The 23,801-nt window shown below is 44.6% G+C and overlaps 1 long non-coding RNA gene across 1 annotated transcript; it reads left to right on the top strand.

The window, feature by feature from the left end:
- Positions 1 to 1,121: 1,121 nt before the first annotated feature.
- Positions 1,122 to 6,980, top strand: LOC115408873 (uncharacterized). Its single transcript, XR_003933806.1, has 3 exons — positions 1,122 to 1,133; positions 2,463 to 2,468; positions 5,155 to 6,980. It is a non-coding gene; the product is annotated as an uncharacterized LOC115408873 (long non-coding RNA).
- Positions 6,981 to 23,801: the final 16,821 nt, after the last annotated feature.

The raw sequence follows: 23,801 nt of genomic DNA, 5'->3' as shown, positions 1-23,801 counted from the left end.
CTCGGTCGGTGCAAAAAACAGGACAAAAAAAAACTCCTCTGATAAAAAGCAACAGGACTGAAAGTCATGTTTAACCTGGCTGTCTTCACATGTTGCTTTACAGAAACCAACAGGAAGTTCTCACATGTTAGCAGCACTTAATGAGAAGGGTCACCGTGGCGATACTTCACCAGTTTCAATACAAATCAAAGAAGAATAAAGATGTAACGGCAGTCAGATGAAAGGCCAAATCCTAAAATCAACGTAGCCTACTTTGTGAACATGAAGTCTCGATTTCAAAGGCTTAATCAAACAAAACTGAACACTGTTTGTACTGAAAGTTGCTTTGAAGGAATTCATGAAGGCACCTAGGTTATTATTATTATTATTATGTTTTTTTTTTTCTTCCAGGAATCGTTCAACTTAATAATTTAGAAGCACCTGGCTCTAGCACAGCTCCAGCTAGTGGAGTATGTGGGCCTTGAAAAGAAATACATTCATTCTCCTCCAGAGGAATATTGTTATAGATGTATAAAACATTGTTTTTTCTGTGTTTTGTGGAAGAAAGGCGCTGCAGCAGCAGCTAATGGCGCCCTCCCACTGAGGCTCCGCCATTAGTTGCAGATAATGAAATATTATTGCTCCTTTCCGCTTCAGTCTCCAGATGATGGTCAGGAGTCTCAGGACAAAGTATTTTCTTCTGCATTGATTTAGCAGTAACTGTTGTGCAGCTAAAGACTTACTGCTGCTGCCATTAACAACGGCTCCGCTTTCCACTGGCGGCGCGGCGCCGGCTCGCTCAGGCACGCAGTTTAATTAAACGGTCAAAGACGATTCGGACAGGAGCCACAGGACGCTCTCCTCGCAGACGCTTTTCTCCTCTTTATGTCTCCAGTTAAGTTGCAAACGCCGAAGTTTCTCGCCTACACTCTGAGGTTTTCTATTGGTTTTCTTTAAAGTTTTACTGTTGAAATAGTTCATCCATCTGTATCAATGCACATTTGCAAGAGAGACCGAGGCCCACAAGTCTCTACAGCCTTGATTTTTTTAAGCTAACTGGATAAAAACTCTCCTGAAGGATCCCAGTTTGCTGCTGGAAACTGAAACTTCCACAGAATATTTACCAAACAGGAACGCGACAGAATAACTCAAGAGTCGCTGTTTTTTTAGCAAGTTCAGTTAATTCCATTGTGACTTCGGTTTGTTCATTTTGCATTATTCCTCTTCATGTAGATTTTGACAAGGTATCTAAAAGGGTATCAGATGTGTTGTAGAAACCCACTTACCTGAACAGGAAGAAGTAAATGACTTCCGTTTTTCCAGCAGCTTTCCCCTCACAGATGAGTAACGAGCCGCGTCGCTTCAGTTCGAGTCCTCGGACCAGCATTTATTCACAAAGTCACGGAGACTGAATGTATTTCCCCTCATTTCTTTGGAGCGCGAAGGCGACGTCTCCCCCTCGCCTAAACAATGAAATTGACCGAGCCGCTGCACGACAGATTCGCTCGCCTCAGCGCAAGAAAAAAAAAAAAGAGAAAGAAACAGGAAACAAAACAAGGCAGTGCAGCTGGGGACACGGCGGAGGGAGAGAATTATTTATGAAGGCGGAGATGTGAGGAGAAGGTGAGGCCTGTTTTGATGTGCTCACTGATGACAAAGCAGCGGGAAACGAATCCGGGCGGCGGCGAGACGGAGGGATGAGTGGAAGGAGCGCTTCACTGCCTGTTCGTACCGTCTGTACTGTACGTGCTGTACTTGTAAAAGAGAAGTCAGGCGCACAGATTTGGTAAAACAGTTTGTTAGGAAATACTTTTGTTTTGTTTTTGTTTTTTCCTTCTACTGTACTGTTTAAATATTTAGTCTGACTTTTAATTTATGTAAAAAAGATGGAAAAAAAAACAATCTCCAGCTGTAACTCAAACTACTAAGCTGTGTAACATGTGGATAGAGTGTGTGTGTGTGTGTGTGTGTGTGTGTGTGTGTGTGTGTGAGAGAGAGAGAGAGAGTGGGCCCGGAGTGAGTGTGTCGATCCGTAAGCTATTGAACTCTTCATCGACATGTCTGTACGCTCTTCTAGCAGTGACCCCCGACCTTCGCCATCACCCTTTTAATGTGGGTTTATTTGGTTTCGCCTGGACACTCCTGAGGCTGTTTGGTTTAAAAAGACAGAGGAGAGGAGTGTGTGCGTCTTTCTGACTTTTCTTTTGGCTGAACGGTGGTGCGTCAGCGAGGGGCTGCTATCTTCCTGCAGAGGGGGGCTGGTGGCGGCGGTGGCGGCGGTGGCGGCGGTGGTGGCGGTGGAGCCGCCGTGGTGTTGATGTGTTTCCAGGTGTGTTTCCAGGCACAGGGATGTTCCAGGGCGGGTATGATAAAGGAAAACGCTGCTGCCACTGTCTGAGAGCTCTTCCACATTATTCCACTGCTCAGAATCCTTGCAGCACATCTATTAAAGATGAATCCACTGCCGGCTGTCTGCATCACAGCGGTCTGTGACGCTGGACCGTCTGTGTTTTCAACTCTCCTCCTGACAGTCCAGAGTGAATCACACTGAAGTCCAGACAGTCAAACATGCACAGGATCCATCCGGCCGCAGTTATTTTCCTTTATCAATACCGAGTTAACAGCACAAAAAACACTTACCGAACAGAACAAATAGGATTCTTTTCTTAACGGGCTAATTTATCTGTGTACTGAAATAACTGAACGAGCTGGAATCGCTGCTCTGCTACAGGGTCAAGGTGTTCATTCGATGAGTGTACCTGTGTGTGACTAGTGATAGACGTACCGGCGAACCGGAGACGAGACGACTCTCAGAGACGCTCTCCAAAGTCAAAGGTCACGGTCCTCAAAGCAGCCAAAAGCAAAGTGTCAGTGACTTTATTACAGTCATTTCTTCTGCCGTATGTGAAGTAGAGATACAGAGAAACCTTCATACGCTGCATGTATTCAGCCTCAAAGCCTGAGAAATACTGTGCAGCAAGCACCGAAACTAAACCTGTGATTGATCTGAGCTCCTGTAGAAATATCTAATGTCAACGCGGTAATAAATCTGTTCAACAACATGGCTCGATGTGAAGGCTGAGATCCATCAAAGTTTACGTTCTGAAAATGAGTTTCAACCTCTGAGATTTTCCACTAAAGCGGAATCTGCCTGCGCAGCTTCTCAAACATCAGCACAGCTAATATGGAGGATTTGAAAACCACATTAGTGATTAGAGCCAGAAGACACGAGCAAACGGTCGTCTGCAGTGACTGCTGGAGTCGCTCATGCTGAACTGTCTGTCTTGTAAAAACAGCAGAGAATCCATGAATTAATTCAGTTCTCCATGAAAACAGCTCTTTAAACAAGTCGTTACCATATTTTCTGAACTATAAGTTGTACTGTTATTGTGACTAATTTTTGGAACATATACGTATTGAAATATAGCATCCACTAGATGTCTCTGTGGGACAACAGAACGCTGCTAAAGGCTGAAAGCACGACGAGCAGAGCTGAGGAACAAACACACTGAAGATTCAGGGACAGCAGTCACATCTGGACATGGAGGACACCTGTCCCTTCACACCATGCAGCTCCTAGTCCAGAGCGATGGTTCTGCCACTGCGTTGAGGGCGGAGCTGTTCAGGACCCTGACGAGGGGTTCAGGATGGTGAAGGAGCAGCTCGGAAACTGTAGAAACTGTAGCGGGTTTAAGAGTTTTCCAAACGGGCCGAGGATCCCAAACTGTCGGCCATTTGGGGAAAAAAAAGCACACCTAGCTAAACAATTGTGGCAATTAAAACAAGTAGAGTTATTTTAAAGCAGCTGTTTCTCCTGGAGGAGAGGAGGAGAGGAGAAGTCCAACCATCTGTAGGAAAAACATGTCGTTACACCGAGGAGAGGGTGGAGGAGCAGGCAGAGCGGTCTGGGCTCCTTTGTTCTGACGGTTCGAACAGTGATCAGTTTTACCTGAAAACTCCTGCACTGATGAGTCTGGGTGAAGGTTCTGTGTTAAATCCAGCCTCTCCTAACAGGAACTTTCTTGCTCTTTTGAGCCGATATATAAGCTACGTTGCTCCCTTCATTGCTGCTGTTCTCTTCACTGCATCTATCCAACCAATCCCAGGCCCCGTTCACATGACAGCGGCTCCTACTCCGTCTGCAGAGGAAACGCTGCTGCTGCAAACCGCAGCCGGAGAAAATCAGTCGATGTACAACAGCAACAAGGTTTTATTACTCCAGAGTGTCATGACTCCCAGTCCAGATTCTCCTAGTTCTGGTCCTGGTCCTGGTTCTAGTCCAGATTCTCCTGGTTTGGGTAGCTTTAGAGTCGATAGTCTTAACAGCACCCACTAGCGGCCAAACGGGAAAACAACATAGTTTCTTCATTTCACCCGTTTCCAGAACGTTACCGTGTAAACGTGGAACTTTCCTGAAATGAAATTCCAAAACCGGTGCGTCTTCTCTGCAAGCGTTGTCGTGTAAACGGGGCCTCAAAGTCAACCCAGCTTGTCGATTTTCCTGTGCAGATGATGTAATGTTACTGAGTTGAAAGCTGGTCCGTTTGAAAGCTCCTGTAAACGTGGAGTGATGACTGAGGTGTAATTTCTCGCTCTCGTTTGCACATCCTGAAGACTCATGAATACTGCCAGTCAAAATTTGCCTTACAACACTCTGTGACCAACTGGAGAGCGATAAAAAAAACAAAAAAAAAAACAAGCTTGATCTGCATATAAATCTCATCCCAGACTTTCCACGTCTTCGTATCCCTCTCCTCCGGTCCTTCTCACCTTCCCTGCTCCCTCCTCTTCCCGCCGTCCGCCGGGCGCCTCTCCGGGGACGGCGTGTCGCTGACAGATTAGAAAACAGCCGTCACGACGGGACTCCCGTCAGGCTCTGTGTCTCCGAGCCTCCGAGCCTCGCAGCCCATCAGAGCTAATGAAAATAATTCTGATGAAGTCTTTATTTTCTCCTCAGTCCACAGTGGATACACACTCAGCGCTTTATTATCTCTTCGTCCCACTTCTTCCTCCTCTCCTCTCCCCCTCTCTCTTTGTCTTTATGCGTGTGTGCAACAGTTTAAATGTGGTGTGTGTGTGTGTGTTGGCTCACGTGTGCGATCTTCCTGGGTCCTGGGTGTGTGGTTCAAAGCGTTGGAACAGTTAGCTGGAGGAAACGTCTCCCCGGCGAGCGAGCGGCAAGCAGATGGACGTCTGACGCTCCGCCTCCAATGCGAGATTACACTTTAATTAATTTTGATCGGGCTTTTTAAGACACCGTTTTGGCACCGTCTCAGAGGCAGCTTATTTTACTTAAATGGTTTTTCACCGAGCTGGAAGCAGTCGTTCCACCATTTTATCCCCACTTCGAAGCGTTCCTGTGCGTTCGGCCACCGCGGAGTTAAAGTCCCGCTAAAAGTTTAGGGATTTATGTGACATTCAGTCAAAACTGAAGAAAAACAAAATCTGCCAGGCGAAGATTAAACCTGAAGGAATTTTGTTGAACTGCCGCCACTGTGGCCACGAGAGGCGACTTAGGCATAATCATAACGGCGAAATGTAATTAAAATGAGCTCGATGAGGAAGGAAGGAAAACAGCTTCCTTCACCTTTATTTTGTTGTTTTCCTCACAGAGCTTGAACGACTTTACCAACAATTTGATTAATATATATCACCAGACTTCGCAAAGACAATCTCAAGCATGAATGCTGAACTCTAAAATGTCGATGACGATTGGAACAAATTGCCCACTGTGGCCTTTATGTTTGAGCCCAAAGCCTGTTTACAGGTGCAGAGTTCAGCTTGACGGTTTCTCTCTGTCGCCGTCTGAGCGTTTGGACGCTGTCAGGAATCAGAAAACCTCCATGAAGTTCTCCAGACATGTCTCGTCGTGCTGCTTTTGACTGGTTGACGGTTGAAATGCGGCGCTGTGGGCTTAACGATCGGCTCCGGCGGCGGCTCAGATCTCCGGTTTGATCGCTGATGACAAAACAACTTTCCGAGCCAGCAGAAAGTTTGCGACGAGGCCGGGCCGGTTTGTGGGGATTCGTGGAGAGTTGGCGGCTTTCCTCTGCCAGCGTTTGCTCACAGCGTGAATTCACCGTGAGAAATCAGCGTGGAAACGCAGTTTCCCTCACAACTTCTGATCAAACAGTGTTCTCAATAAGTTTTTTCTTCTTTAATATCAACTCTTTAAAATAATGAAGTCAAAAGTGTTCATCTTTAGGAAACTCACTTAAATCTGAAAACATCGCGGACTTTTACAAGATCAGCTGTTTGAGCTTCAGACGGGACCGGAAGACGTTTCATAAGTGTGTATATTGAAATCGAAGCCATCTGCTCAAGTTGTACTGAATGTGTGTGTGAGTGTGTGTGTGTTGCACAAGGATGCGTGGTTAAGACCCCTGCTGGACCCCCCCCCCCCCCCCCCTTTGCCTCCTACACACAATCTGCCAATACTTCCTGCTCCACAATCCAGGCACACTTCCACCATGACTAAGGTAGACGATCAGAAATATCAGAAATCACTCCAGGGCCGGCCGGAGTTCTCCCGGGGGCTCGAGGCCCGCCAACCACCCCCCCCCCCCCCCCCCCCCCCACTGTAACTACACTGAATGTCTTACTGTGTGCCCTCCAGCCCTCCTCAGCCTCTCGCTCTCTTCCTCCTCGACGGTCTTGAGCTCGGCCGTGACGGCAGGCTTCAGGGGCTGCTGTGTGGAGAGAATCCCGTCGTCGGCTCAGCCCTCCGCTCCTGTCCGCCCTCCTCAGTCGCCCCGCTGCCACTGTGCTCCTGTCTTTCTCTCGTTTTTCCTCCCCCTCCCCCTCCGCTCTGCTCTTTTCCTTTAATTTATTGTGAATTAATTTCCAAGGTTGTTTTGCCTCTGTCGCTGGAGATAAACCTTTTCTTTTCTGTCTTCCTTTTTTGTAAAATTGAACCTCTTTCGGTTAACTTTAGTCACTGCTAATGTAACAAAACGCACTGTGATGATTCCAGTATTAATAAAAGTTGTACTTAAACTGTGGGCTGCGGGCCGGTGTGGATGGTGTTATTGGAGTCCTGAAGCGTGTATTCACAGAGGTAATTGAACACGGGTCAGCGGATTGTCTGCTCGCTGTCTGAAGGCCACTCGGAGGCTGAAAGGCTAACTTCAGTCGGTGAACCGAAAAATGAATAACAGCGTGAGTTTAACTCTGCAGACTCGGAGTGATAAAAGCTGGAGGAGCGTCTATCGAAACGCAGCTTGAAAGCAGATGCTGAATGCTGAAAAGAAAAGAATTTAAAAAAAAGGTATTGTCTCAGCAAATTAAACAATAACTGACACTCAACAGTAAGATTTTCTACTCAGTTTAAATGATATTCAGAAGTGGAGTGTGAGGCGAAAGAGAGATCAGTCCAAAAGGGGAAAGGAGTGTACCAAGAGAGCCACGAAGAATATGGCTTCTTTAAAGCAATTTACAAAATAAGAGCTGAAAGCATCTTTTGTGGTGAAAAGCTATAAAATGAGAGTTTGAAACTGGAAACTGAAGCAGCTAAAGTCCAGAAAAACACCCTGAAAAGATGTTTAAACCCAAAGAGTTATAATCCTCAGAGGAAAGGAACTCACCATTACAGAACACTGTAATGTTCCTGAGGTTCCTCCTGCAGGGTGTGGCTGGGGGGCTGCAGAGGTTACAATGGGAAAAATGTGGGATCCTCGAGAAAACGCTTTGGATATTGGTCTTGAAAGTTAAGCACACTGACAAATTTTAGGAAAAAATACAGGTTTGTATTCAGATAATGTGGAAACATGCCTCAATTTAAAGTCTTTAACATCCAGGCTTACTCATTTGATTAGTTTTTAATACAAAATAAGTCACACATTCATTAAAACTTACCGCTTTCCCTGAGGAAATTAACATTTCAAAATGTCTGTACGTTTATTCTCTATTTATGTATTTTGCTAAAGCGCCAGCTGGTGCCTATCATTAAATCATTACTTCATTTAAATTCATTTTTTTATATCTATCTCGCGCCAGACTACACAGTCATTTCAAAGGACCTTTACAGAGAAAAGCCATTAGGCATGAACAGAGGAGACAGAATCTGCAGAACCAGACTCAGAGGAGGAGACTCTGCAGAACCAGACTCAGAGGCGTCAGCACAGCGACAGAGAGTGAGACACTCACCAGGCAGGTTAAGTTCTTCACACTTTTTGAGTAATTGATAATATTATCTCAAGTTTGCATAATTCACGGGGTAAAAGAGAAACACAGTTCAATGCAGTTGTCACTCTGCGATCTAATTACACTTCAGTCTGCAGTTGATTACATGCTTCAATAAATTGCCGGTATGCAGAGGATCAAGGGTAATTCCACAGAAGTGCCGTCTGCTTTGGTTTCTATTTTCAGGGGAAAAGGATGACACTGCTGCTGAATTTCAAATTCACTTCAGAGCAACATTTAATTCCATTTGGAAGGTTTTGATAATGACATCTCTGCAAACGAAGCCGACTCGCAGTCTCCAGACGAGGCTCAGCCGGGTTTTTGCTTCATACTCAAGTCTGGACAACTAACTTCATCAAAGTTATTCCACCAAACATAATTTTTTTAATTCTCCAAACTTAGGATCACAGACGGATCCCTCTGGCCATTATTCACATTCATACCGACAGTTTAGAGGTGGTAGCCACAGATACATAGAGCTCAGCGGACCTGGAGAAAACCTCTGCTGCACACGGAGAACATGCTTTCCTGAAAAACCCTAAAGGAGGATACTTCTTCTGCCAAGACGAGATGAAGAAACAACCATGTCTCAAAATGCATTGCTGTTTCAGAAACACAAAAGTTGGGGAAAAAGAGGATTGTATTAAGTAGAAAAGAAAAAAACAGGACAAATGACTTCCCCTCGTGTCCTGATATCTAAACCAGGGCTGTCAAACATAAGGCCCGTGGGCTGAAATAGGCCCGGTGAAGCTCTCATCCATCGTTCAAGCAAATGGTAAACATTTCAGAGCAATTGTTTGATTTTGATGAGTTTTCACTTGAGGCATTGTGTCAATGGGATGTTAAAGGCCTTCCAGATTGTTTCCTTTAAACAAAATGTTTCTGGATCCCAAATATGTTGAACAATAATGTATAATGTCCTTGAGCAAAACACTGAACCCCAAACCTCTCCCACTGGGTGGACCGAGCGTCTTGCTTTGGCAGCCTTCTCCACTGGTGTGTGAATGTGTGTGTGAAGCAGTTTGGAATGAAGAAAGTCGACTCATGAAGGAGGATTCAGTCCTGTGAGGTCATTCAGTCGTGAAAAGATGATTGAATGAGAAGTAAAAGCAGTAAGAATTGTAAAAAATTGCCCCCAAAAGCAAGCCAAACTGGTTCTTCAGCTGCTCTGCAGGCAGGTGAGAGATCTCTGCTTCAGCTCCAAATCTGCTGTTTTTCCAGCTCATCGCCCCTGAAAACAGAGTTTTAGATCTCTCTCAAGGGTCGAGCTGAAGGAAGAAGGAACCAGGTGCATTCTGACGTCTGCTGGTAGGGGGCGCCAAAGACCTTCCCCTCAGCACAGAGCGGACAGAGGCGGCTGAGTCTTTCAGGCTCTCATCCATGCAGATGTAGAGGAAGATGTTGGACAGTCAGTCTGGCCACAAAACAATCAGCAGCTCTGTTTTGTTTTTTTCACAGTCAGTTGATAGGAGGGTGAAGGAAGTGTTACGACTTAATGGCTTCTTCCTTTTCAAACTTAAATGGAGACAGAGCGTTTGGCGTCGTCACCTTTCGGACGCTCCGTTTGCAGCTGAAGGCCGGACCGCCGGCTCCAGCACATCCCAGCCGCACTGACACAACAAGGACGGCTTCTGCTGCTGAACACCTACTCCCACCGTACCAGCGTGGAGCCACACAAAGAAGTTTAATTAAAAATAAGTGGGCCACAATTAATCTGAGGGAGACGAGCTTCATTCAGGCTCATGGCGGCTTGAGACTGTAATCCTGATATCCTGTCAAGACGTGGGAGCCGCTTTTACCCTCCTTGTGGGGTCCAAAACCTTGTGGGTGTCCTGCTCTTATGGATACTGAGAACACAACATCATTTTGAGCGAGGAGCGACAAACATAAGGCCCGTGGACCAGAACTGGACCACAAGAGGCCAAACCAGCAAGCTGAGGATAACGTTTTCAACAAAAGTACGAGACACAACAGTGAGAGTCAAGCTGAGATACCAGTCCACTCTGCTCAGTTTGGGCTGAAGCTCCTGAAATATGTCGAGAAAACACAGTATATGAACATCTGGTCCTCACAAGTACCCCTCTACCAACGTGTGTGTGTGTGTGTGTGTGTGTGTGTGTGTGTGTGTGTGTGTGTGTGTGTGTGTGTGTGTGTGTGTGTGTGTGTACTTCATGCTGTGAGACAGCAGAATAACCAAATCCCTGAGTAGCAGTGGATTTTGAGGTGAAAAGTTGAATTGGGCAGTATCTCCAGCGAGATGTCCTCAGAAGTCTTGGATTTGCTCTGTGTGTGTTTGTGTGTTTACGTGCGCGTGCACGCCTCTGTGTGTGCACGAGGCTGATACGGTGGTAAAGTGAGTGGGAGTGCATCTCTGCCGCTCTCTCCTGCTCATACTGGGACACTAATTAAATGCTTAACTGGTGAGGCTCAGTGTTAGCAGCACGAATGCCTATTGGAGACACACACACACACACACACACACTCACACACACACATTGTTTATTCGAGCGACGGCGGTACAGAGAGAGCCGTTAATGCATCCGCAGCTTATTTTTCACTTAATTTCTATTGGGTGCTTTTGACATTAAAGCGCTCAAATTGAATGGTGCATATTTTTCTCCGGCGCTCGGATGTTTGTGTGCTCAGCGCCCAGAGAAACGGCGACCTGGAAGGTCTCGCTCAGGCTATCTTGCTTTTGTCGGACCTTCACACACACATGACGTGCACAACCGGCCACCAAGCGTTTTTTCTTTGACAGAAAGGACATTATAGCCTCTTCGTATTCGCTGGATTTTTAGCTAATAAGTGAAGAATTCAGCTGTAGTTGAGAAATTGGGGGTTTTACCAATAAATTGGCTTTTTTTGGGGACATTATTTTGGTTTGATGATAAGGGAGGCTGGATCCGTTGTTCTTCAATCCAGTGATCAGAAGTCTGATTTCCAACCTGCCGGTTCCAGTAAATGAGTTGCTCCAGAGAAAGACACTGCAGCTCGGGTTTCTCTTAATGACTGGGTGAAGACAGACGCTACACGCTGCCCTGTGCATGTTGGAGGTGCACGGAAGGAGTATAAATTAGGCTTAACGGCATTTAATTAGTACTGCTGGAATTGACAAGTAACTGAAGGTCAGGATTTGAACTTTAAAGACAACATGACAAACCACATAAAGAGAGGGATGGTGTTATCTTAGTGAGGCCGAGTCTCCGTCCACCTGGTCGATACATGCCGGGCTGCGGGTCCAGGACCTGACCTGAACCGAGCGGGACATGGCATGAAAAAATACACACCTGCAAGGCTCCACAGTTCTGATTTAATGTCACAGGAAAACCAAACAGGAAAGCCTAAAGAGCTCCCCGTAGATCCGGCGCTCAAACCGCATGACGGGACATTTCTCAAGCCGAGTTTTCCAAGAGTCACAGTGGGTCAACAATTGTGAGGTCCAGAAGCGCCGGGGCTCCTGGCGGAGTGGGCCGTCCAGCCGGAGCGGGAGGGGAGGTAAGTAGTTCCTCGGTCAGAGAGGTGACCAATGAAACACCGCTCCCTCCACAAGCAATTTCAGACCCACTGTGATAGTTTGATGGTGATTTATCCTCCGGGGTTGAAGGCCAATGCTTGGGAAGCCCTGCTGTGAGTTGGCAATATTCGAAGAGGAAGGACTTCTCCTTTCACGAGAATATAAAGAGCTTCAGAAAGAGCGGAGAGTTTAACTTCTTCATGTGAAAGGACATATTTCCTTGTGTTGTATCACTCGGTTAAAGCTGGCAGGGCAAGGTGAAACTGTTGAAGGTCTACAAGTTAATCTGACGCGGGCTCGTGGATGAATCATGGCGTTATCGGAGGCTTGTGAGGAGGTGAAGCGGGGCGCGCCGCCGTCCTTTGTGAACATGGATCCCTTGTACTCAAGCCACAGTCAGGCAGACCTGAAGCCAACGCGCCACCAGACAGTCGATCCATCAAGCTTTGTTCAAAAGAAACTCTGTCACAGATACACAGATTAGCAGCTAATTCTCTTTCAAAGCAGGGATTCCTGATAGTAAATCCTCTGAAATCAATTCTCTCCAGTCCACATCAGAAAAAAAAGCGGAAAAAGTGACACCTCCAACTTCATTTCATTGATAAGATTCAAGTTCTGCTCACTTCAGTCACTTTTTATTGATTCCATCAGCATCAAATCCACTGACTGATAAATGAGCAGGACAGAAAGTACATTTTTCTTTCCTTTAACAGTTTAGAATTCAGAGCGTTGTTGGACCACGCGGATTCCTTTCCTCTGCTGATGGGAAGTTATGATCTGAGTTTACAGGTAACGACAGGAAATTTCATTAAGCTGACAAGAAATACTGCAACAGTGTTCAGTTATTACAGATCAAGTAATATACAGTTGAGCTTATGTTAGAAAAAATACGTCTTAAACATCTATCACAACATATTATGAGAGGTTGTTCTTTATGGTTTGATGCAGACATGTTTTTAATGCATATCTTGTGTTTTTTTGTTAACATAATGTTTTGATGGGAGACGTAATTCTAACTGTAATGTAGTCAGCCTCATCTCCAACGTGAAAAATCTTCCAGTAATTCACTTTTAATCCTTCAGTCAGTCACTTTAGTCAGCAAGAATTTCCCAAATCAGAAAGTCAGTAATCAGAAAAATCAGCTTAAAAAAAATCAGAAAGATAGTTTTATCCCAACCTCTTTCCCAATGTTTTTACCACTGTAATCTTTAGTTCCACTTTATTGCTCTTTCTCCTGATGTGTGTTGTTCTCAGACTCAGTTTACACGACATTTCTAATGAAAATGTGCCGTTTTTGTATTTTCATTTCAGAAAGGTTTTGCATTTACACTTCAACGATTTGAAAACAGCGTCTGTTTAGAGGGAAAAGACAGAAATGGTGAAAACGACACAGTTCAGTGGCAGACAGAGATACTGTACCCATTAACAGCAGGAGAACACAGACACTCACATGGACAGACCGCCAGGTTGGACCGCTGTCACGGTGACTCTACTGAGCATGTGCAGAACAGCTGTTTACTCCGTAGTCATATGAACAAAAGCAGTGTTCCAGGAAAGTTGTGTTTTTGCTCGTTTCCCCTGAGCTGGAGCCAAAGTGTTTTCAAAAAAATTACCTTTTCAGCACCGCTGTCGTGTAAACCAACATCCAAAACACAGTTTTTTCTACAAACCGAGCTGAAGTCGTGTTGTCTGTGAGGTTAGTCAGGATGAAGAACATTCTGTCGCACAGCAGACAGTTCTAAAGAACCAGTCTGCACAGAAACCGTGTTCATCTGCAGCACACACCTCCTCTCCTTCAGCCAAGCCTCTTCGTTTCCTGCAAAGAAAACCTGTGAGAATATTTAAAAAAAAAAAAAAAACCTCAGCCCATTTCACCATTTTATGTGTAAAATCAGCAAGAGCTTTTAAACACCTAGCATCACCGGGCTCTAGGTGTTTGAAGTGAAGTTCTCCAGCACGGAGGCATCTGCTCTGCACCGCTCAACCTCCAGGAATTTTAAACATGAATCTCACTAAGAACCTTCAGAACGGAGCTGAAAGCTGCGGCTGCTGCAGGAAGTCTTCCAGCATCCAGGAATCAAAAGCCTCACAATGGGAGACTGCCTGAAAGACAGGTAAACGCTAGTGTTTGAGTCATTTTCTGTTCCTGTTCATCAGCAGTGTGTGTGTGTGTGTGTGTGTGTGTGTGTGTGTGTGTGTGTGTGTGTGTGTGTATGTGTGTGTGGTGCATCTTTGTTATACAGTTAAATATAGACTTGGTGATTTATTTCATTTAGGAATCTCTTCTAAATCTCCTAATTAAAAATGAAGGGCGCCTTCAGTTCTGAGCAGCGGCCACATCCTGGAGCCCCGAGGGCCGTGAAAGGTTTGGAGGCCAAACATGTGCACACTGGCGAATCATGGCGCTTTCATCTCCAATTCGAAACATCAAGGTCTGCGGCTGCCGGCTGCATACGGCTCCTGTTTGATAAATGGCAAATGCCACACATCTCTGACCCGATGTATCCACTTCCAGAACACACACACACACACACACACACACACACACACACACACACACACACACACACACGTCCCGTTTATTGATTTCCCTGATGGGGACCTCCAACAAGTTGTCCTCTCTTTCCAAAACACCATCTATATTCGACTCCTCTGTTTTTGCGACGTCTCTCCGGACAGATAAACGGCAGAAGGATGAGCTCTCTGTTCACGAGCCGCCAGTTTCTTTCTGTGAATGGATAACGGCTCACGCTTCCATTTGTGCTTGTGAGTAAGTATGCTTGGGTCTGTCGACGTGCAGATGGGCTGTGGATCAGTGGGTAATGTGGGTTGTCTCTCCACTGAAAGGTTGCAGGTTGGATCCCCTGTCTCGCCTGGCCCATATGTTGAAGAGTCCTGAGAACTGTTCTCATTCGATGGACTGAGCTCCCTGCATGGCAGCGATCACCACCGCTCTGTTTGGACATGACTAATAAAGTGAATTCTGTTGGGACTATCATTGAGCTGCTATCCAAACTGACACTGGGTGGGAGTTTAATGTTTATTGTTTTGGGTCATTGGATGAAGAAACCTAAAGAAAACCCAAGCACACAAAGGTAGAACATGAAGATTCCACACAGTAGCAGCAGAGCAGATCAGATCCACCATTATCTGTGAGCTGTTGTGGCTTTAGGTTAAGATTTAGCTTTAACAGGAAATAACTTTTTTTGTTTTGAATCCTGCATAATGTCACAAAATGGCAAAACTTCAAGGACTTGGCATCTAGATAAGTCCTTGGGAAACATTGGTGCCTTTATCTGAGAAGTTTCTCCTCCGGTCTTCCCAGAAAGGCTTTTTTTTTTTGACAGCTACAGCTCATGAAGAAAACTGCTGCAAGACTTCTGACAGGAGCCATGAAAGCCAAACAGCAGCCTCCAGTGGAGCGCTCAGTGTGACGCTCAACGCATTTTAAAATAGTCCAGCTCATTTGCACTCTGGTTTAAAAGCCCATTGTTGCCTTCACAATGCCGAGAAGCGGGACCCCCACCCTACTCCACCCACCCCACCCTGCCCCACCCCACCCCGCCCACCAACACTGACCCTTTCGTCGGCGCCGACTCGCTCCTGCCGCCGTCAAAGCCAGTCAGTGAGATCTTAAACCGGGATCATGTCTGTGCTCTTCAGTGCAGCTATTTTCAGCCCGAGGCAAAGAGATGTAATGTTTACTGCAACATTTTCTTAAAAACTCGGCTCGTGGAGCCGTGTTCTGTTCTCTTCCTGTGATTATACACTTTGAAAAGCAGTGTGTGAAATATTGACTGTATATAGCGGATGCGATGCTTTCTTCTCGTGCACAGTGGGTTTTTTTTTTTTTTTTTTTTGAGCGCTGAGATAAGTGTGATGTCCCATTTGTCTTCGTGAAATCAGTGGAGGCTTAAAGGGATCTTTTAATGTGACATAACACAAAACGACAGTGTGGTTGAAATTGATGAAACAAACACTGAATAATGATTCCGCTGTTTCTTAATGCCGCAGAGGATTGATCCTAACTTGTGGATTCAGCCGTCTGTTCCCTCAGTTTTCCCACCGAGCTGTAAATTCCTCTAAAGAGGAGCTGTTGTTCCTCATTCCATCCATTCCCATTCACGCTCAGTCACTCTCATTCTCCCTCTCTGTCAACATCCGCTGATCTACAGCTTTAATATCAATGCATATTTTCCCCAAGTCAATCAGCCTGACTCCCTCCATCACCGTACGTCAATCACAAAGGTCATCTGAGAATTACTGTCATGGATCAATAGATCGGGTGAGACTCAATAGACCAGACATCGCCGCAGATGAGACTGGAGCACAAAACTGAAAAAACAACTGAAAAAAAGGAAACCCATGCTTAAAACAAAAACATGAAACTTACGAAGAAATATTGGAAAGGCTGGAACTCAGAGGATGCTGGAAGAAACACAGAAGCACAGATGAAGCAGAAAACAAGACACAAAACGCAACTCCAGTATCGTCCTCTGTTAGTGGATGAAGACTGTCACACAATCAACCTCCTTTAACATGGGACAGAGAAATGGTAATGTCTTTCTGAAATGCATTGATGCAACAATCGATATGCCACACACCCATCAGTGAAGACACACCAGTGCAGAAACTTTTTTGATGAGAAATGGCTTTTCCGACAACTTTGTACCATTGCGGTCCGCGGCGATCCACAGACCTCGACGGACTCAGTACGTCAGTGTGAAAACCCAGCCAGGCACAGGTGACACACAACAGGGCGGGGAGCAGCGATCACACACCAGGAGCTCAAGTCAAGGAGCCTGAAACCAGAGACAGAGTGAGACTTGAAAACACAAGGGAGACAAGAGGAAACCTGCAGTATGACAGTCAGGGATTCATCGGGATCCATCAAACTTGCCAGTTATGCTATTAGAAATTGAAGTGTTACCTAAGTAGTTGCTAAAAAAAAAAAAAAACAAAGAAAAAAAAGACAAGCTTTTTATCCAGACTGTGTGCGGTTCCAATTCAAACCATTAATAAAGCTGATACCAGTACAACACTCTGCATGTTAAAAAGCTCTCTCTCGCTCTCCCGCTCTCTAAAAACACATCCTAACCCAGCCATTATTTAAGATTAATATTAGTCTTGATCCTAAACTTAAAGCAATACTTCAACATTTTGGCAAATTGGCCCATTCAACGCAATTCCTTAGTCATTTCGAACAGCATACTTACTTTTTTTGTGAGGGCGAGCTGTTGTTTATTCAGAGGTGAGTCGGGGAAGGTTTTCAGGACGGACACAATGGAAGTGGATGGTATTTTTGTTCCCCCTCGTCAAACTCATCAAATACAAAATCTAACAACCCCAAAACACGTTATAATCCGCACATTCACTACGCTGTGGAACACCAACAAATAATATTGTAGCGTTACGACACTGAAGCAAATACTGGGAACTACTTTTTCTTTTGAAATCACTACGCCCAGACGTCATGTTTAGTAAGTAGTTCCGTCTTAGCAATCTTCGCATAAACAACTCAATCTCGTAATTTTGCATTAATATTTCACAGCGTAGTGAATGTGCGGATTATAACGTGTCCACCAAAGTGTTTCGGGGTTGTTGGATTGTGTATTTGATGAGTTTGATGAGGGGGAACAAAAATACCATTCACTTCCATTGTTTCCATCCCGAAAACCTTCCCCGACTCACCTCTGGATAAACAACAGTTCACCTTCACAAAAAAAGTAAGTATGCTTTTCAAAAAGACTAAGGAATTGCACTAAATGGGCCAATTTGCCAAAATGTCGAAGTATCGCTTTAACCTCAGGCTCCTGCTATGTGGAACCAGTTTCAGTTCGGGAGGCCATCTTCTCTCCTTTCTCAAGCCACATATTTCACTGCTGCAGTACATGGCATTAACCATTGTCTCTCTTCTAGTCCATAAACTCTCTCCGTCCTGTAGTCTCTCTCTCTCTCCCTCCTCAATCAGAATCCACAAGGATCTCCCTCTGACGACTCCCATATTGACCCTCCTGCTGCAACGCTGAGTTGATTCAGTTAATCAATCTGCCTGTCCTATTCTTCTCTCTCTTTCTATCCCCTCACCCCAACCAGCATAGCAGAAAGCCGCCACCTCTGAGCCTGGTTCTGCAGGTTTCTCCTCCTCTGAGCCTGGTTCTGCAGGTTTCTTTCTTTTCAAAGGGAGTTTTTCTCTGTTCCACAGTCGCTTATGCTTGGTCATATGGATCTGTTGGGTTTTCTCTGTAAAAGCAACCTAGAAATTACTGTTTTGTATTTGGCGCTATATAAATAAAGCTGAACTGAATTGAATTGATTTGAACTTAACTGAACTGAATATGTTACCGAACAGGAGGTTAAAAGTCGATCTAGTCAAATTATATGTGAGAAATGACACCATGAGACAGACTGATTCTTTCTTATTGGTATTATCAGAAGTAACTTTGTGATTTTCGTTGTCAACAGTCGTCTCTGACTCTGAGCTAATGGTTTTTGTTCCCTGTATGGAGCAATAATTATGCTAATAGGCAGAAGAGGGAGTATATCTATCAGTGGAGAATAGGTCTTATGAACGGTGCAACAAGCTAGTCTTACGAATAAAAAAACACCCTCCGAGAATACCTACATGGAATTCAAGTATCAAGCTTGAAACAAAAAGCAATCCTAAAATATCTGTTATCAGAGGATACACCATTTCTTTGTCATTTCATGTTTAGGTAGTTTGGGCGCGTTGCTTCACCTGAGTCGTGTCTCGAAGAATCAGAGAAATGTGTCAGCATGAACGGTGGAAGTCAAGCTGATGCCATGAAGAAAGAGAACAGCTGGTGAGCTTCTGAGAAAGGTGAATAAAAATCTTGTTTGGCACTAGAAAAGTTTTCAAAAATAGGTTTTTCCAAAAACCAAACTGACCTGATGTATTTCAAATCTGAGTAGCCTTGGTTTACATAATTACATTAAAACCTACATGACTGAAGGTCGAGTATTCTGTTGCCCTTGAGTCAAACAGCTGGAGCACTCGGCCTCTTCATATCAATACGCTGAAGTATCCTTGCTCAACACACTGGACACCACAGCTCTGATTTTAAAAGATCCTGAATGAAACCTGCCAAGCAGAGAATCCCCTTCAGGTTTCTGAGAGTTTTACAGTTAATCATCTCAAAATAAGACTTTGGGCTCTATTTTCATGGACCGGGTGCAGGCGAAGCTCCGTGGCTCAAAGAGGCGTGTCCAGGGTGTTTTGCAATTTTCATGCACGACGCGGTCCAGCGCAGCACAGCGCATGCCTCCACGTCACCACGCCACCGTCTCTCCCACCGGCGCAAGTATCAAAGAGGGAGGACGGAAAGTGGCTTCGCCCAGCTGAGTGTAATCTTGATCAATCAAACGAAAGCCTTTCCTCATTTTTAAATGCACTGCAGCAAAGCACACTGCTAAATTAACATGATTAAATACATTCCATTTCCTAGCTGCTCTTCCACATCCCAGACAGACGTGAATAAGCTTATTTCTCTTTCTTTATGTCTTTGCACAATTCTGATTAAGAGTTTAAGAGTTATGATGAATATAAACCATAAATGAAAAAGTATCTTTCTTGTACCTTGAAAGACTTACTGACTTGATTGTGTGAATGTGTGTGTACAGATTACTTATTGATTAAATGTGATGCTCCCCCCAACACAGTGGGTAGAGTTTGCTTAATCTTTGCTAAAAATGTTTTTATTCTGATCTAAACTATCCAATCGAGAACATTAAAAGAATTAAAGAATGATTTCATAAATTTGGTGGTTTAAAGAAATGTATCTTGACCAGACTGTTACTAATAACTTCACTGTCTACCGCTTCACTCTGTGAAGTCAAAAAAAAAAAAAAACCCACATTAATAAGCTGAATTATGAAATACCTCACAATAGCAGTGTGAATGTGGCTGCTGTCTTCAATCACCAACTGTTACACAAACAGTCTTTAAAGACAAAAATGTGTGTGAAATGTGTCAAATATGGAAAATACATTCTAATTACATTACATTAAACTATATTTCCACTTTCCGTATTGTTAATAATTTAGGATCATTTCAACTTTGTAAATGATTGCTTCTCCTTTGAACCCAGCAAGCAAACCTACCTGAACAATGTTTCCCTCCTTCTCTCCAAGCTGCTTATGGACACCTCCTCTCAGCACTGAAATGTCCATCGATAACAACCTTTCTCATTCCGTCCGAGACCCTCAGCGATTAAAATTTCCTTTCCACCATCTCAGCAGTTCATGTCGCCAAATTACCAATGCGTGGCCTGCGTCACTCTTCGCCACCCGCGCTGCACCTTCAAAATAGGGTCCCAAGAGTGCAAAAAATAGTATTAAAAAAAAAAAGAGAGAGAGAGTTTTGCATTTGTTAATCTTTATTTACACGAGAAGGATCTTCTGGAAAACTGTTACTTCGGTTTGTTTGCTTGAGTTCTCAATGGAGTAATTGGATGGAGCTCTGAAGGTTGAGTTGGACCGTTTAGTGGAGGAAGCTGCCAAACATGTTGGAGCGTTAAAACATTTCAATCTGAATTTTGTAAAAGAGAAAAAAAAGAGAAAAGTGAAATATCTTGTCTTCAGTTCTCTGCAGCCTGGCTTGTTGCATTAGGAACATAAGTCTGCCAATCTATTTCCACGCTGGACGTTGTTCTGGGGTGCGCAGAATGTGACCCACCCACCAGACGAAAGCGTCGTTCTGTGATGATCTACTGAAATGTCCGAGACCTTCATCTCCCTCGAACTCCTCATTACTAACCCATATCCACCAGAAAACCTTCAGGATTTTTGTCAGGCACTTCTGGTTGACAGCGTTCAGACACTCTCCTGTCTTGGTGGTGTGTTTCCATGTCTCACGGGGGTAGATGGATGTAGGGAGCAAAATGCTCATGCAGCAGTGCAGTTTAATGTTTCACCAGATTGGATGAAACTGCTGGAAAAGAAAACTGCAGCCACCTTCTAAATCCTGCAGTCTTAATCTGCAAAGGAAAGCCAGGAGAGCCAGCAAAGGTTAAGTCTGTGTGCAGCGGACACAATATTATATATTTAATATACAGACAAAAAAACCTAATAGGTTAAGAATGAACATATATTCCTCCAAGTATTCTAGTATTCTATACAATCTAGGCTACAAGTCCAGCTTGTCCATCAGGCATCAGTCCATCAGATCCATCTAATCCTGATGCTACATGTGTGTGCTCTATCACTTTAGCCCCTTTCTGATACAAGCCACTTCTTATTGAATCAATATCTCTTCTGAAGGTTGGCAAAACATTGCGAAACAGCGTCACCGTCACTGGCGTGTGAACGTATGATAGAAATAGAGGCTGCATTGAGACTTCAAAGGTGCAAACACAGCCACATAACTGCAGTCCATTTTCCACCCCGAAGAATCTGGATCCACTTTCCAATTATCTGAAGACACATCTAACTCTTTGACATTAAAGTAATTCGTGTGGAATGCTTTCAGGCGGACCGCAGAAAATAGCTGTCAAGAAGGGAAAGTTTGTCACCGGGCCCGATATTCACCTAAAAGGCAAGCGCTCATTCAAAGGAACGGCATCAATTCTGCCTCCTCCTGGAAAAGGCCGAGTTTAGTCGAGGTGAAACGCTCGCTCTAATATCAGCCTAATGGCATCCCATTGCAGAGGCTGTCGCTGACGGATTCGAACATTAGAACAGGTTTAAGGTTAGCGCGCATGAATCTGCTGTGATGAGTTGGACACCCATGACACATGATTCTAAATGGGGGTCGTGTGAGTTTGTCTATCAGCACCCTTCAGCCCCGGCTCTTTATGGGAGCGTGACACACATTTCTGCGTCCCGGTGTAACTGTTTCTCAGTTTTATGAACATCCTCCAAGGAAAACCTCTCCGAAGGTCCCGCACGTGCAGAGTGTGCCTGATAGAAAATGACCACGGAGTTATTAACAAAGAGTCGACGCCGGCCGGGTTAGTGCCGTACAAATGGAGGGTTTGATGAAGGAGATACATAAAAGTGACAGCGTCTGAAGTCTGCCTTATCCCGTGACAGATTTGCTGCTGTGAGTTCAAGTTTATCTGCAGGGCGCAGTCCCACAGAAGCAGTTCAAGGTGCTTTACGGGAGTGATAACCGAAAATGGAAAAGAGAAGATATCTAGCTGTCTGTGCGGCGTGCAAAATGCTAATAATAGCCGAAGCATCTTAGCGGTGTGTAATCTTTCCCCTCCACCAACTCACTAATCACCAATTATAGGTGTTTTAAACTCGCTGTTCAGAGCTGATGCAGATCCTGTTTCTGCGTGGACCCCCCTCCTTTGCAATATTAAATCATACAAACACTGTGGTATCATGCAGTTATCCATCTTATCAACCACGAATTTGCAGAGAAACTGGATATAAATACCTCTTCTTCAACATATCATACATTTTTAATTCACCACTTCCCTTTATGCAATATCATGTTGGACTTTCTTGCTGCCTGTCTGCTAATTTTACTGTAACCTGCTGTGATGCATAAAGAATCTCCCCACCAACCTTTTAAAATATTAAAAGAAGACCTTTATTAAACTGGTTTTTGACTTTAAAAATGGACACAGTACGAGGGCAAATTGATAAAAGATGGAGAGACTGCGATGGAGGTGAAGAAGGGGAAAGCCAGGCTTCCTTTCTCCAAAATGAAATTCAGGCCATCGAGAAACAAGACCAGATAATGTCATGTTTTGATTACCGCGCTGATGTTTGGCCTGTTGTGAGACCTCCCAATGAATCAGGCAGGTCTCATGTTTAAATGTATATACGATGGAAGATGGAGGGAGGGCGTGGAGGCAGGAGAGGAATTAGCAACCAGAATAACAAAGCCGGAGATGAAAGGGACATCTGGAGTTTTGGTGTCTGAGACGATGACAGGAAAACGTCAGTCTTCTCTCCATTTGGTGTCTCTCATCATATACGAACATGGCTGTCAGGCTTCGGGGGAACGGCGGCTCCTTTCGTCTAAAGCCGCCGAGTCCCAGATCAGAAATCACAGAATACCTCAGCTCACAGCCAGAGAGAAAGAAAGAGAGAGAGAGAGAAAAAAGAAACACGGGGAGCGTCTCGTCTGTGTGACGCAGTGGCCTCGAGGAGTCGGGACGGGAGAGAGGGGAAGAAAGACGAGACGCTTGACGGAAAAAAGAAAGCCTGTCTGAGTAAATGATGGGCTGTGTGCTCGCACAGCATGTCCACCACACAGCCGGCGACAAAGAAACAACAATATTACAAGAAAGTACATCTGTGAGAGAGACAGCAACGCACACACACACACACACACACACAGTTTAATTCCATCAGAAACATGTCTTCTTTCAAATATTTGTTCCATGTATGGCGGATTCTCTCCTGTGTAGACGGCACCAGCTCCTGGAGAACCCTGAACAGACAGAGAGAAGGTGGAAACTCAGCACTGAACATCCTCCGAGTTCAAACCAATCAAATCATTGTTCTGAAACGGATGTGGATGTCTTCACTGCACCTTGTTACCTTGTTACTTTGCAGCTCGACCTCACCCTCCACAGCAGATGAAGAGGCTGTGATGTTACCCTGAACTGTTTTTGTCTGTAAGTCTCAGTCAGAATGCACCAAGGTCAGCAATTTACATCAGGAGCACAGTTAGTGAATTACTCATCCACTGTGTAAGTTATGATAAACGAAGAAGGGAGAGAAGAAGGGATCAGGTAGATGGACGTGTGCTAACAAGAGAGCTTAAAGCAGAAAATGTAAAGTGAAAGCAGCAAATGCAGTAGAATGAATGCTAAAATACCACCAAGCACAAGCAGAGCCTCATGCTCAGCTCAGGACGGGATTTAGTTCTGCTATCTGGCATTGAGCGAAATGCACAAAACATTCATGTGCTTATAATCATTATACAGAATGTCTTATTTCTCATGATGTTTGACAAGAAACAATTTCACAAAGGAATGAAAAAAGATTTAATTGCTTGTTCATCTTAAATCTGTCAGACCTAAGTTATGTCTACAGCAGTATAATTGTTAGAACAAAATTACGAGCTGTTGCAACATTATAGCTAGAAAACTGAAACCACTGTGATTAAAAAAATAGCCCGTCAAAGTAGATACCTACTGCTTATAGC

Source organism: Salarias fasciatus, chromosome 1 (assembly GCF_902148845.1).
Source record: "Salarias fasciatus chromosome 1, fSalaFa1.1, whole genome shotgun sequence".
NCBI lineage: Eukaryota > Metazoa > Chordata > Actinopteri > Blenniiformes > Blenniidae > Salarias > Salarias fasciatus.
The sequence above is the reverse complement of the archived record's forward strand: the minus strand, read 5'-3'. Positions and strand labels throughout refer to the sequence as shown.